The 11,037-nt window shown below is 50.6% G+C and overlaps 1 protein-coding gene across 1 annotated transcript in view; it reads right to left on the reverse strand.

Annotated features, from left to right (window-relative positions):
• Nucleotides 1-6,367, reverse strand: part of ncapg2 (non-SMC condensin II complex subunit G2) — a 75,278-nt gene extending 68,911 nt beyond the window's left edge. Inside the window, exon 1 of the mRNA XM_033044556.1 lies at nt 6,247-6,367. The gene's annotated coding sequence lies outside the window, so the exon portion shown is untranslated. The remainder of the gene's footprint in view (nt 1-6,246) is intronic.
• Between the last annotated feature and the right edge of the window lie 4,670 nt (nt 6,368-11,037).

Here is an 11,037-nt window from a genome sequence, read left to right on the forward strand (position 1 = left end):
GACAGTTTATGTGGTCATTTAAGACTGCTTGCATGACACATGCGATAATGTGTGGTTACCAGTCGGAATTATGCTCAATGAAGCATTCACATTCTGCTTCAAATAAAGTCACAAACTAAAGATATTTACCAATCAAGACATTATATATAACAGTGACATGCAGCAAAAATTATAATACAGTATCTCAACTCTTTTTACACATTGCAATGAATGCAATTTCTATTATTTCTTTTCACTTTCAAACAAAAATGTGGTTGGATTATTCAGCGTATGATCAACCTGTGTCAATAAATCCTGGAACATGGTAACATATATGCTCAACCATGCACACTATAGATTGATGCAAGCATGTTTTCTGTGAAAATTATCATGACATGGCCATAGCATGGGTCTTTTCCTCTTGAATCTTCAATCATCAATCTCTATTGTGCCCAGTCACAGCAAGGTGTTGATAAAGAATTGAATCGATCTGTTTGACACCTTTGAAGGGAGACACAAGAGGGGAACAATAGACACATAATATATCCCTTCTTCTCTAGGATTTTGTAATTTAAATGATATAAAGAGAATGGAAGTGTACTTTGATTTTCTTTTTCTTGTAACATACTTGTTACTGTATTATTATTACCTGACCAGACACACCATACTTTTGAATGTACATACAAGATACATTTATTTGTCACATGTGCCAGTTGGCACAGTGAAATGTGATCACCATACAATAAAATAAAGAATACAACACACGATAGAGTCCAACATAAAACATCCCCACACAGCAGAATCAAAAGTTTCCCACTGTGAGGGAAGGCACCAAAGTCAGTCATCTTCCTCCGATGTCCACCCATGGTCAGGGCCTCCGGAGCCGCCGCTACGGGCAGGCCGCCGCTCAGGCCCGCTTGCCGGGATGTTGGAGCTCCGACGTCGGAACGGGAGGTCAACCTCAGCGGCATAGACGTCTAAATCGGCCGCTTCCCACCGGAGTCCGCAGCTCCCGACGTCCCCAGGCCACGGCGGGCGGAGATTCAACACTGGCGGCCCTCGGCAAACGGCCCCAGGGACTCCGCGATGTTGGAGCAGCGGCCCAACGCTCCGGAGCTTCAAACGGCGATCCAGGTAGGTATCGCCCGCTCCGCGGTGAATCCAGCGCCGCGCCACCGCTGCCGAAGCTCTGGTCCGGTCCCCGGTAGGAAAGCGCTCTGATCCAGTGGTAGGCCGCAAGGTGGGGGGCGAGGACGTGACTCTGAGAAATAGTTGCATCCTCGCCAGGAAAGCGGTTTCCCCCTTACCCCTCCCCCACATACAAAAACTAAAGAATCCCCAAACAAAACTGTTTAGACAAACTAAAATCTAAAAAAAGATAGGAAAAACGGAGGCGCCTTCAATGCAGAGGCGCCTTCAATGCAGCGCCTCTTTAGTACCCCACATATTACCTCTTTTACTCTGTGCCCACTAAGATGAGTCGTGGAAGTAGGTGACTATATCGAATCAATCATGGAACTTGGCAAGTGAGATTGCCTAGAAGGGCAATAAAAATGGCTGGAGTGGTTATTTATTTATTTTGGGGGGGGGGGGTGGGGGTGGGATATCAACTTTAAATGAACAGAAACATTATATTTGCGAGAACTTGTGTAACTTTTCTGCTCGATATTTAAACCATCTGAAAAGTAAAGTAAAGTCAGAGCTGTTCAAATACATCTAAAATACATCTAAAAGTCACTTTAATTGTCATCTGAGTCGCTCTCGAGCAGAGCATCCTCCTCATCATACTTGTCACTGTCAGGGTGAGGTCCCGAGGCAGATGCTGCAGCTGGGTCTTCTCCCGTGTCAGGCCTCCTTACCCTCATCCCTCCTGCATGCCACAAGCTGATGGCTGGCCAGGGATCAAAGTCCTTGATGTTACTAGCATGCAGCATGATGGGAGCTGGTCCATCACCTGGTCGTCCTGGAGAGAACGTCTGATGGTGGTCTTCAGCCAGCTGAAGCCTCGTTCAGCCTCAGCTGAACTTGCCGGTATGGTAAGGACGAGGTCAAGGAGAGTGCAGATGTTGGGTAGCTCTTCTGGTGTCCAGGAGCGGAAAAGATTGCAGAAAGTTGTGACCACTACCCAGTCCATCGACGGCTTTGACCCCCCCCCACCATCGAAGGGATCTATCACAGTCGCTGCCTCAAAAAGGCTGCCAACATCATCAAAGACCCACACCATCCTGGCCGCACACTCATCTCTCCGTTGCCATCGGGAAGAAAGTAAAGGAGCTTGAAACATCCAGGTTCAGGAACAGCTTCTTCCCCATGGCCATCAGGCTATTAAACTCGTCATCAAACAAACTTTGAACACTAATTATATATAAGTCTATGGTATATAGACACACTGAACTGTTATCTCCTGTTCTGTATTATGTTTACATATTCTGTTATGCTGCAGCAAGCAAGAATTTCATTGTCCCATCTGGGACACATGACAATAAAACTCTCTACACTCTTGACCAGGAACACCATGCTGTATCACAACAACCCTTTCAGCAACATGGCTGTTACTTGGCACTACACTGGAGCATTAGGGGGAGTTTCAATGCCCAAATTTTGGGGTGCGTTTCTGATGAAAAAGTGGGGCAGGACTGGTAAGCGAGAGACAGAGAGACAGAAAGAGCAAGGACAGGAACAGGGCAGGTTTGGAGGGATCTGGACCAAACACGGGCAGGTTGCTTTGCAGTTTCTCTCCCCCTCCCGTGGGGTGAGGGAATTAAGGGCCTGTCCCATTTGGGCGACATTTTCGGCGACGTAGTGACATGCGGTGCTTCCCTGTCGCCCCAGGATTTTGTAATGTTCAAAATCCAGGGGCGATATTTGGGTGTCTCATCATGCCATGCGCCCTGTCACACGCTGACGTATGCTGTCCTGCGGGTGACGCCTGGATAGGGTTAGGGACCAGAGATGGGCTGTAAAATATTCTTCCTTCAATGCATGGATTTTAAACATTAATATATAAAAATTAATATAATAAAATTAATTGTGCAAATGAAAAGATGCCTGAATCATTCAGTTTTATTTTGTATTGGTCCGCTTCCAGATCCAAATCACCGTCTCTAACCTTTCACTGGGATAGATTCAGTGAGGGTAGACTGAACTTCCCTCTCCCCTCCACCCCCCTCCCGCCCGCATCCCTCCTTCTCCATTGCCCCCCACCCTTCTCCCATCCCCTCTCCCCCCCTTCTTCCCATATCCTCTTCCTCCTTCCCACTCCACTCTTCTCCCCCTTCTCCACTCGCCCCCACCCCCTCCCCTCACATCCCCTTCTCCCCCTCTTCTCCCATTTCCCAACCCCCCCCCCCACTTTCCCTGACGCCCCCCATTTGTGGACTCAGCCTGTGACAGCTAGATCCCACTAATAGTACTGCACAAAGTCTACTCCACATTATCTGTTTTAGTAACATGGACTATGGGATAAATGCAGACTTTGGGATCAACACCCCCCCCCCCACTTCCCCCTCGCCTTGCTTCAAAATGGATGGTGGGTATTTAGACTCAGTGGCCGGAGCAGGTGGGTGGCACTGGTACATTGACAACATTGCCTGTACCCAGTTGAAAGGCCGGCTGCCTCTGGGAGTTTGGAGAGACCATTGGAAGAGAGATCTGCCTCTGGGACAACTCGTGACCAACAGTTTAGTTCCCATGCAGAATATTGGGGGGTTCGAGTCCAACCCGTGTCACATTTAGTTCAGAGATACAGTGCCCTTCGGCCCACCGACCAGCGATCCCCCGCACACACTAGGGACAATTTATAAATACCAAGTCTATCAACTTAGGGTTAGGGTTACCTCCCGCACTCCAAAGGCGCACAGGTTTGTATAAATTGTCCCAAGCGTGTGTGGGATAGTGTGCGGGGGATCGCTGGTCGCAGGCTGGGTCCACAAATGGGGGGCATTGGGGAACGTGTAGGGGGGCGGGGGGTTTGGAGAAGGGAGGGAGAGGGGGAGAAGGGATGTGAGGGGAGTGGAGAAGGGTGAAGAAGAGTGGAGTGGGGAGAAGGGAGGAAGAGGGGAGAAGGGAGGAAGAGGGGAAGAAGGGGGGGGGAAGGGAAGAAGGGGGGGGGGAAGGGAAGAAGGGGAGGAGAGGGGAGAAGGGTGGGGGATGGAGAAGGAGGGATGGGGCAGGAGGGAGAAAGAGATGGGCGGACGGGAGAGGGGAGTTCAGTCTACACTCACTGAATCTATCCCTGTGAAAAGTTAGGGATGGTGATTGGATCTGGAAGCGGACCAATACATCTGTAAAACTGAACAGACATCATTTTATTTACACAATTGATTTTATTGTATTAATTTTAATATATTAATGTTTAAAATCCATGCATTGAAGGAAGAATATTTTACAGCCCATCTGTGGTCCCTAACCCTAACCCTAACATACCCCTAACCAGGATTCACCCGCAGGAGAGCATGTCGTGAACTGCAAATTGTTCTGTTGCTGTTATTCCCTTAAAGGGCCTGTCCCACTTTGCAATTTTTTTCGGCGACTGCAGAGCTTCAGTGACTGACGCCCGTAAAACCGTCACTGACGCTCCGCAGTCACCGAAAAAAATCGCAAAGTGGGACAGGCCCTTTAAGGGTACAACAGCAACATAACAATTTGCAGCGGTGTCGAGCGCCAGTCCACTGTCTGAGCCGCTGGTTGACAAACAAGCAGCAACTCCACAGGGCAAGGCAGGGAACAAGGATAAGGCAGGAGCTCTCTGAGAAACGCTGGCACAGTTTGCATCAGGCCGTCCGCTGTCCACATCACCAAGCTTTCCTTCGCTTGCCAAGCCGGGTAAAATGACACGCTTTTAGGTTGCCCAGCGGGACTTTAGGTGGTCATTGGCAACCGGGCAACCGTTCATTTCGAGCCCTGAATAAAAACAAAGACCATAGCAAATGATGAGGTATGATTGTGGTTCATAATCGAAAGGAACAGAATTAAGCTCAGGCAGAACGGTGGCACATCGGTAGATTTGCTGCCTACAGCACTCCAACGACAGAGAACCGGGTCTGAGGGTCAGACCCGGCCTCTGCCATTTTACATGCACATTTTCATCACTCTATCTCAATGATATTTGGTTTCAACTGGTGAATTTTAATTCCGCAAATCTCTATATTTAACAGATCACAGTGGTCGAGAACGAACCAGACGGCAATCCTAACTTTTTGGTAATATACTAGACCAGGTGCGGACCCGTTGGGTCCCGTTCCCTCAACGTACTCCACCAAACTGCGCATACACAGCAGAAATTAAGTTAAAGTTAATAACTTTATGTTTAATATTTCCATTACCTCGCCATCCCTCTTCCTACCCCTATCCTCCTTCATTCCCCCACAACCCCCCTCCTCTTCACCCTCCCTCTTATTCTCCTCTCTTCCTCCTCCTTCCCAGTCTCCCCCCGCCTCCCATTTGAATTTGCCCCCTCTCTATCGCTGTTACACTCCGCTCTCCTGCTACCTGGCTCCGGCTCGGCTCTGCCTGTCCCGTCGGGTGGGCCGGCAGCCCTGGACTGGCGGTGGCGGCCCGGGACTTGCAGCTGGCGCCGCCACTGCCCCCCACCAACCCAGGGCCACCCCGGACAGGGACGGGTTACCCAGGAGGGGACGGGGGACGGCCCAGCAGCAACTCAACAACGCCTGCAGCGCCGGACACCCGGGCCCGACCCTGAACGAAATGCAAGCCTGCACACAACGCAGCACCAGTTGCCAAGAATGTTTATAGCAAGTGAACTATGACCTGGGCATGTGCAGTCGGAATACCGAATTCGCTTATTACATTGAGTTTTAACAACCCAAGCCAATATTTATCTCTCAACCTACATCCCACAAAACAGTTTTGCTTATCATCGCTGGTTGACATTTTTCCATCCTACATAAACCCCTAACAACAACACTTCAAAAGCCATGCGAGTCAAAAATGCTTAACTGTCATTTGTACCGAAACGGAACAAATGCATTCTTACTCGCAGCAGTGCAACGGGTTTGTAAACACAATACTCAACATATAATAAACAATAAAAGCTCAATAAATAAAAAACAATAGTACTAAACAAACCAAAGCATAGTAATCTATTACTTTAAAATGCCCTGCAACATCCCACACTGATGTACGAGCTCACACTGCTTTCTTAATAAAGAAAGACTTTTGACCAGGAAAGCTGCCCACTACAAATCTACAAATGACACACACGGTTTCCAACATCTCAAACTGAGCGCAATGTAGATAATAACTCACATTGGCGGAGACGCTGGTAGTTTGCAGCCTCGCTCTGTCTGCTCCTCCACACCTCGCCTCTTGCACCACTCACTGCGACTCCCTCTCCTCTTCCCCCTCGCTCTCTTGACTCTCCTCCTCCCGGTGACCTCTCTTCCCCCTCCTCGCACTCTTTCCTCTAACTCCCTCCTCCCTATGTTCTCTCTGTGTCCCCTCTCTCCGTGTCCCGCCTCTCTCTCTCTGTCCTCTATGTCACCCCCCCCTCCCTCTCTCTGTGTCCCCTCTATCTCTGTGTCCCCTCTATTCCTCTATCTCTGTGTCCCCTCTATTCCTCTATCTCTGTGTCCCCTCTATTCCTCTATCTCTGTGTCCCCCTCTATCCCTCCGTCTCTCTCTCTCCTCGTCGCTCAAATCCGCGCGCGCTTTCCCCGGCCAGGCCGACAGCGCAGGCGCCGGTTCAAACCTGGCGCGTTCCTGCAACCATGATCATCACAGAGCGCAGCTTCCGGACAGCCCAACGTTTCCGCTTCCAACGGACGTCGAGGGCGGCCATGTTGGTAAAGGAGGTACACAATTGCTGGGGAAACTCAGCGGGTGCAGCAGCATCTATGGAGCGAAGGAAATAGGCGACGTTTCGGGCCGAAACCCTTCTTCAGACTGATGGGGGATGGGGGGGGGGGGGGGGGGGGGGGGGGGGAGAAGGAAGGAAAAGGGGAGGAGGAGGAGCCCGAGGGCGGGCGGATGGGAGGGTGGGAGGAGACAGCTAGAGGGTTAAGGAAGGGAAGGAGACAGCAAGGGCTAGCAAAATTGGGAGAATTCAATGTTAATGCCATCCGGACGCAAGGTCCCCAGACGGAATATGAGGTGCTGTTCCTCCAATTTCCACTGTTGCTCACTCTGGCAATGGAGGAGACCCAGGACAGAGAGGTCGGATTGGGAATGGGAGGGGGAGTTGAAGTGATGAGCCACCGGGAGTTCAGGTTGGTTATTGCGGACTGAGCGGAGGTGTTCTCTCTCCCCATCCCCGCACTCGCAACAAGGGCAGAGTCCCTCTGGTCCTCACCTTTCACCCCACCAGCCGGCAAATACAACACATAATCCTCCGTCAGTTTCGCCACCTCCAACGTGACCCCACCACTCGCCACATCTTCCCATCTCCCCCCATGTCTGCCTTCCGCAAAGACCGCTCCCTCCGCAACTCCCTCGTCAATTCTTCCCTTCCCTCCCGCACCACCCCCTTCCCGGGCACTTTCCGCTGCAACCGCAAGAAATGCAACACCTGTCCCTTCACCTCCCCCCTCGACTCCATTCAAGGACCCAAGCAGTCGTTCCAGGTGCGACAAAGGTTCACCTGTATCTCCTCCAACCTCATCTACTGCATCCGCTGCTCTAGATGTCAGCTGATTTACATCGGGGAGACTAAGCGGAGGTTGGGCGATCGTTTCGCCGAACACCTCCGCTCAGTCCGCAATAACCAACCTGACCTCCCGGTGGCTCAGCACTTCAACTTCCCCTCCCATTCCCAATCCGACCTCTCTGTCCTGGGTCTCCTCCATTGCATGAGTGAGCAACAGCGGAAATTGGAGGAACAGCACCTCATATTCCGGCTGGGGACCTTGCGTCCGGATGGCATTAACATTGAATTCTCCCAATTTTGCTAGTCCTTGCTGTCTCCTCCCCTTCCTCAACCCTCTAGCTGTCTCCTCCCATCCGCCCGCCCTCGGGCTACTCCTCCCCTTTTCCTTCCTTCTCCCCCCCACCCCCCATCAGTCTGAAGAAGGGTTTCGGCCCGAAATGTCGCCTATTTCCTTCGCTCCATAGATGCTGCTGCACCCGCTGAGTTTCTCCAGCAATTTTGTGTACCTTCGATCTTCCAGCACTGCAGTTCCTTCTTGAACATGTTTGTAAAGGAGGCGGCGAACGAAGCAGAGACCTGACCCCATGTTTGTCAAGGAGGCGGCGACCGAGAGAAAGTCCAGAGATGCTGATTTACATCGAAGATAGACACAAAATGCTGGAGTAACTCAGCGGATCGGGCAGCATCTCTGGAGAAGATGAATAGGTGACGCTTCCGGTCGAGACCCTTCGTCGGACTAAAGGGCCTGTCCCACCTGGGCGTCATTTGCGCGTCACGCAGATGGTGCGCTAAGATTTTAAACATCCTAAAATCCTGGGGCGCCGCGCGCGACACCAAAGATCCTATAGCGTCGTGACGCGTAAATCATGTCGCGTAAATTACGCGCAATTGACACCCAAGTGGGACAGGCCCTTAAGAGTCAGGGGAGAGGGAATCTAGAGAGATGAAAAGGTGCAAAGAACAAACGAATGAAAGGTATGAAAAGAACAAATCAAGACAAAATAATGTTGGGATGATGGTGAGCTGTAAAGGTGCAGAGAAAGTACAGAAAATATTTCAAAGGTCAGTTTATAGGGAGGTTTCGTGGCAGTCGGGTCACGACCCATGACCCGTACTGTTGCTACGCTACTCCAAATGGATTACACGCGATGAACTGCAGGTAGACACTTACCATTGTTTCCAGCATAGCGGGCCCGTTAAAACCCGCTGAAATTGTCAATTTTTGCGCTGTAAATAATTATGGAAATCGGGATAAGCGTGTGAGACATTTAGCCTACTTCAGAATTCCAAAAGTGAGGAGAAATGACGGTAGATAGAAGCGAGAGCTGAAGGGACAACAACAGCCAGAGTGCTTGGCGAACATTGGCCGTTTGCTCACTGCATTTCATCAACTAAGGCATTATTTGTGTTTTTTCTTGATTCCTTTGGTATCTAAAAAGTTTCAGAATTGATAAATCTGGCTGTAATTTTTTTAATCGCCCATGGTTCTCAAGTGGGTTTTTACATACAAAATGAAAATGCATCTGAAGAAAAATTTACAGCCAGATTTATCACCTGAGAATTTTTAGATACCAAAGGAATCAAGAAAAAACACAAATAATGCCTTACTTGATGAAATGCAGTGAGCAAACGCGATAATTCCCAATATTTTCAATGTTTACCAAGCACTTTAGCTGCTGTAGTCCCTTGAGTTCTCGCTTCATTTCGCTTCACTTTTGGAATTCTAAAGTTGGGTACATGTCTCTCACACTTGCCCCGACTCCCACAATTTCTTTCAGCGCAGAAATTCAACATTTTGGCGGGTTTTAACAGGTAGGAAAGTACGCGTTTCTAGCATTAATAACATATACCGGAAGTGACGGATGTCTTCCAGTTGGATTTAGCGGCTCCGTGCGTCGAGGCCTATGACCCAGTGACCTTACGTGCAACCCCCCTATTGTCACGTGTATCAATTAAGGTACAGTGAAACTCGAATTGCCATTCAGCCATTCTAAAAATAAGCAACAAGACACACAACTACATAAAAGTTAGCATAAATATCCTGCACAGCGGATTACCCACATTCCTCACTTTGATGGAAGGCAATAAAGTCTAATCCTCTTCCTCTTTATTCTCCCGTGGTCGGGGCAGTCGTACCATCCGCAGTCGAGGTGATCGAAGCTCCTGCGGCTTGGAGCTCCCGAAGTCGGACTTTAACCAGGGACCGCGAGCTCCACGATCTTAAAGCCCACAGGCTCCCGCGGTTTGAGCTCATAGGTTGATCCCCGACAGGGATCACCCGATCCACGGTTAAATCCTGCAGGCTTCCACGGTTGGAGCTCCAGAAGTAACGCGCAAATGACACCATACCGGAGGAGGCGCTGTCCTGAACGGCTGCCTGTCCTGCAGCTGTCCGTTTTTTTCCCCTTCTTTTTTATTATTTTTAGTACGTTGAGTGTGCAGTCAGGGGGCCTAATCTTTTTATGTGTGGGGGGTGGCGGGGGGGAAGGGGGAAACTGCTTTTCGAGTCCCTACCTGGTAGGAGGGGTTACTTTCCTCTGAGCAGCGCCTTCGACCTGTCCTTGCGGCCTACCAGCGGGTCCTGGAGCGACGTTTCCCTGAGGGGACCTGGCCAGAACATCGGCTTTGGCGGCGGCGCAGAACATCGGCTTTGGCGGCGGCGCAGCGCTGGAGCGCTGTCGTGGAGCAGGCGATGCCTTTCCTGGGTCGCCGCGCTGGAACTCCAGTATGCTGGGACCGCCGATGAGAACATCGTGGAGCCACGGTTCTGTGGAGCGGCCAGCTGCGACGCTGAACGTTACATCCCGGAGCCTGGGATCTCTCGCTGAGATCGCCAGTGTGTGGAGCTCCGTCCGGCGCGGTCTGTTGGCTTGGAAGCCGCGGTCTCCGGTGGGAAGGCGGCCGTTCCTGGCACCCCAAGCCGCTGGGGGTTCTCCCGACGCCGGAGCACCATCACCCGGCGAGAACATCGGGCGCCGTGGCGGCGACTGTGGAGGCCTCATTTGGCCCGACTCTGGGTGGACAAGAGGATGGGGACTGGACTTTGTGCCTTCCCCCACAGTGGGAACCACTGTGGGGGGATGTTTTTGTGTTTTGGTGTTGAACTTCTTTTTGAATGCTATGTTGTATTTTTATTAGTGTGCTGCAAGGACATCTGAATTTCCCGTGAATAAGGGGATTAATAAAGTCTAATCTAATCTAAGTCGATGTCCAGCAAGAGGCCGCCAACTCCACGATGTTAGGCCGCTGTGTGGACGGAGATACGATATGGAAAAAAATCACATCACCTTCGAGGTAAGAGATTAAATAAAAGTTTCCCACCACCCCCACACATAAATTAAGCTAAAGAACACTAAAGCACATTTAACACATACTGTAAAACAAGAAAGAAGGAAGGGACGAGAGAGACTGTTGGCGAGGCAGCCATTGAGGGCGCCACCCGGTGGTAAGGAAGG

The sequence above is a fragment of the Amblyraja radiata genome, chromosome 2 (genome assembly GCF_010909765.2).
Source record: "Amblyraja radiata isolate CabotCenter1 chromosome 2, sAmbRad1.1.pri, whole genome shotgun sequence".
NCBI lineage: Eukaryota > Metazoa > Chordata > Chondrichthyes > Rajiformes > Rajidae > Amblyraja > Amblyraja radiata.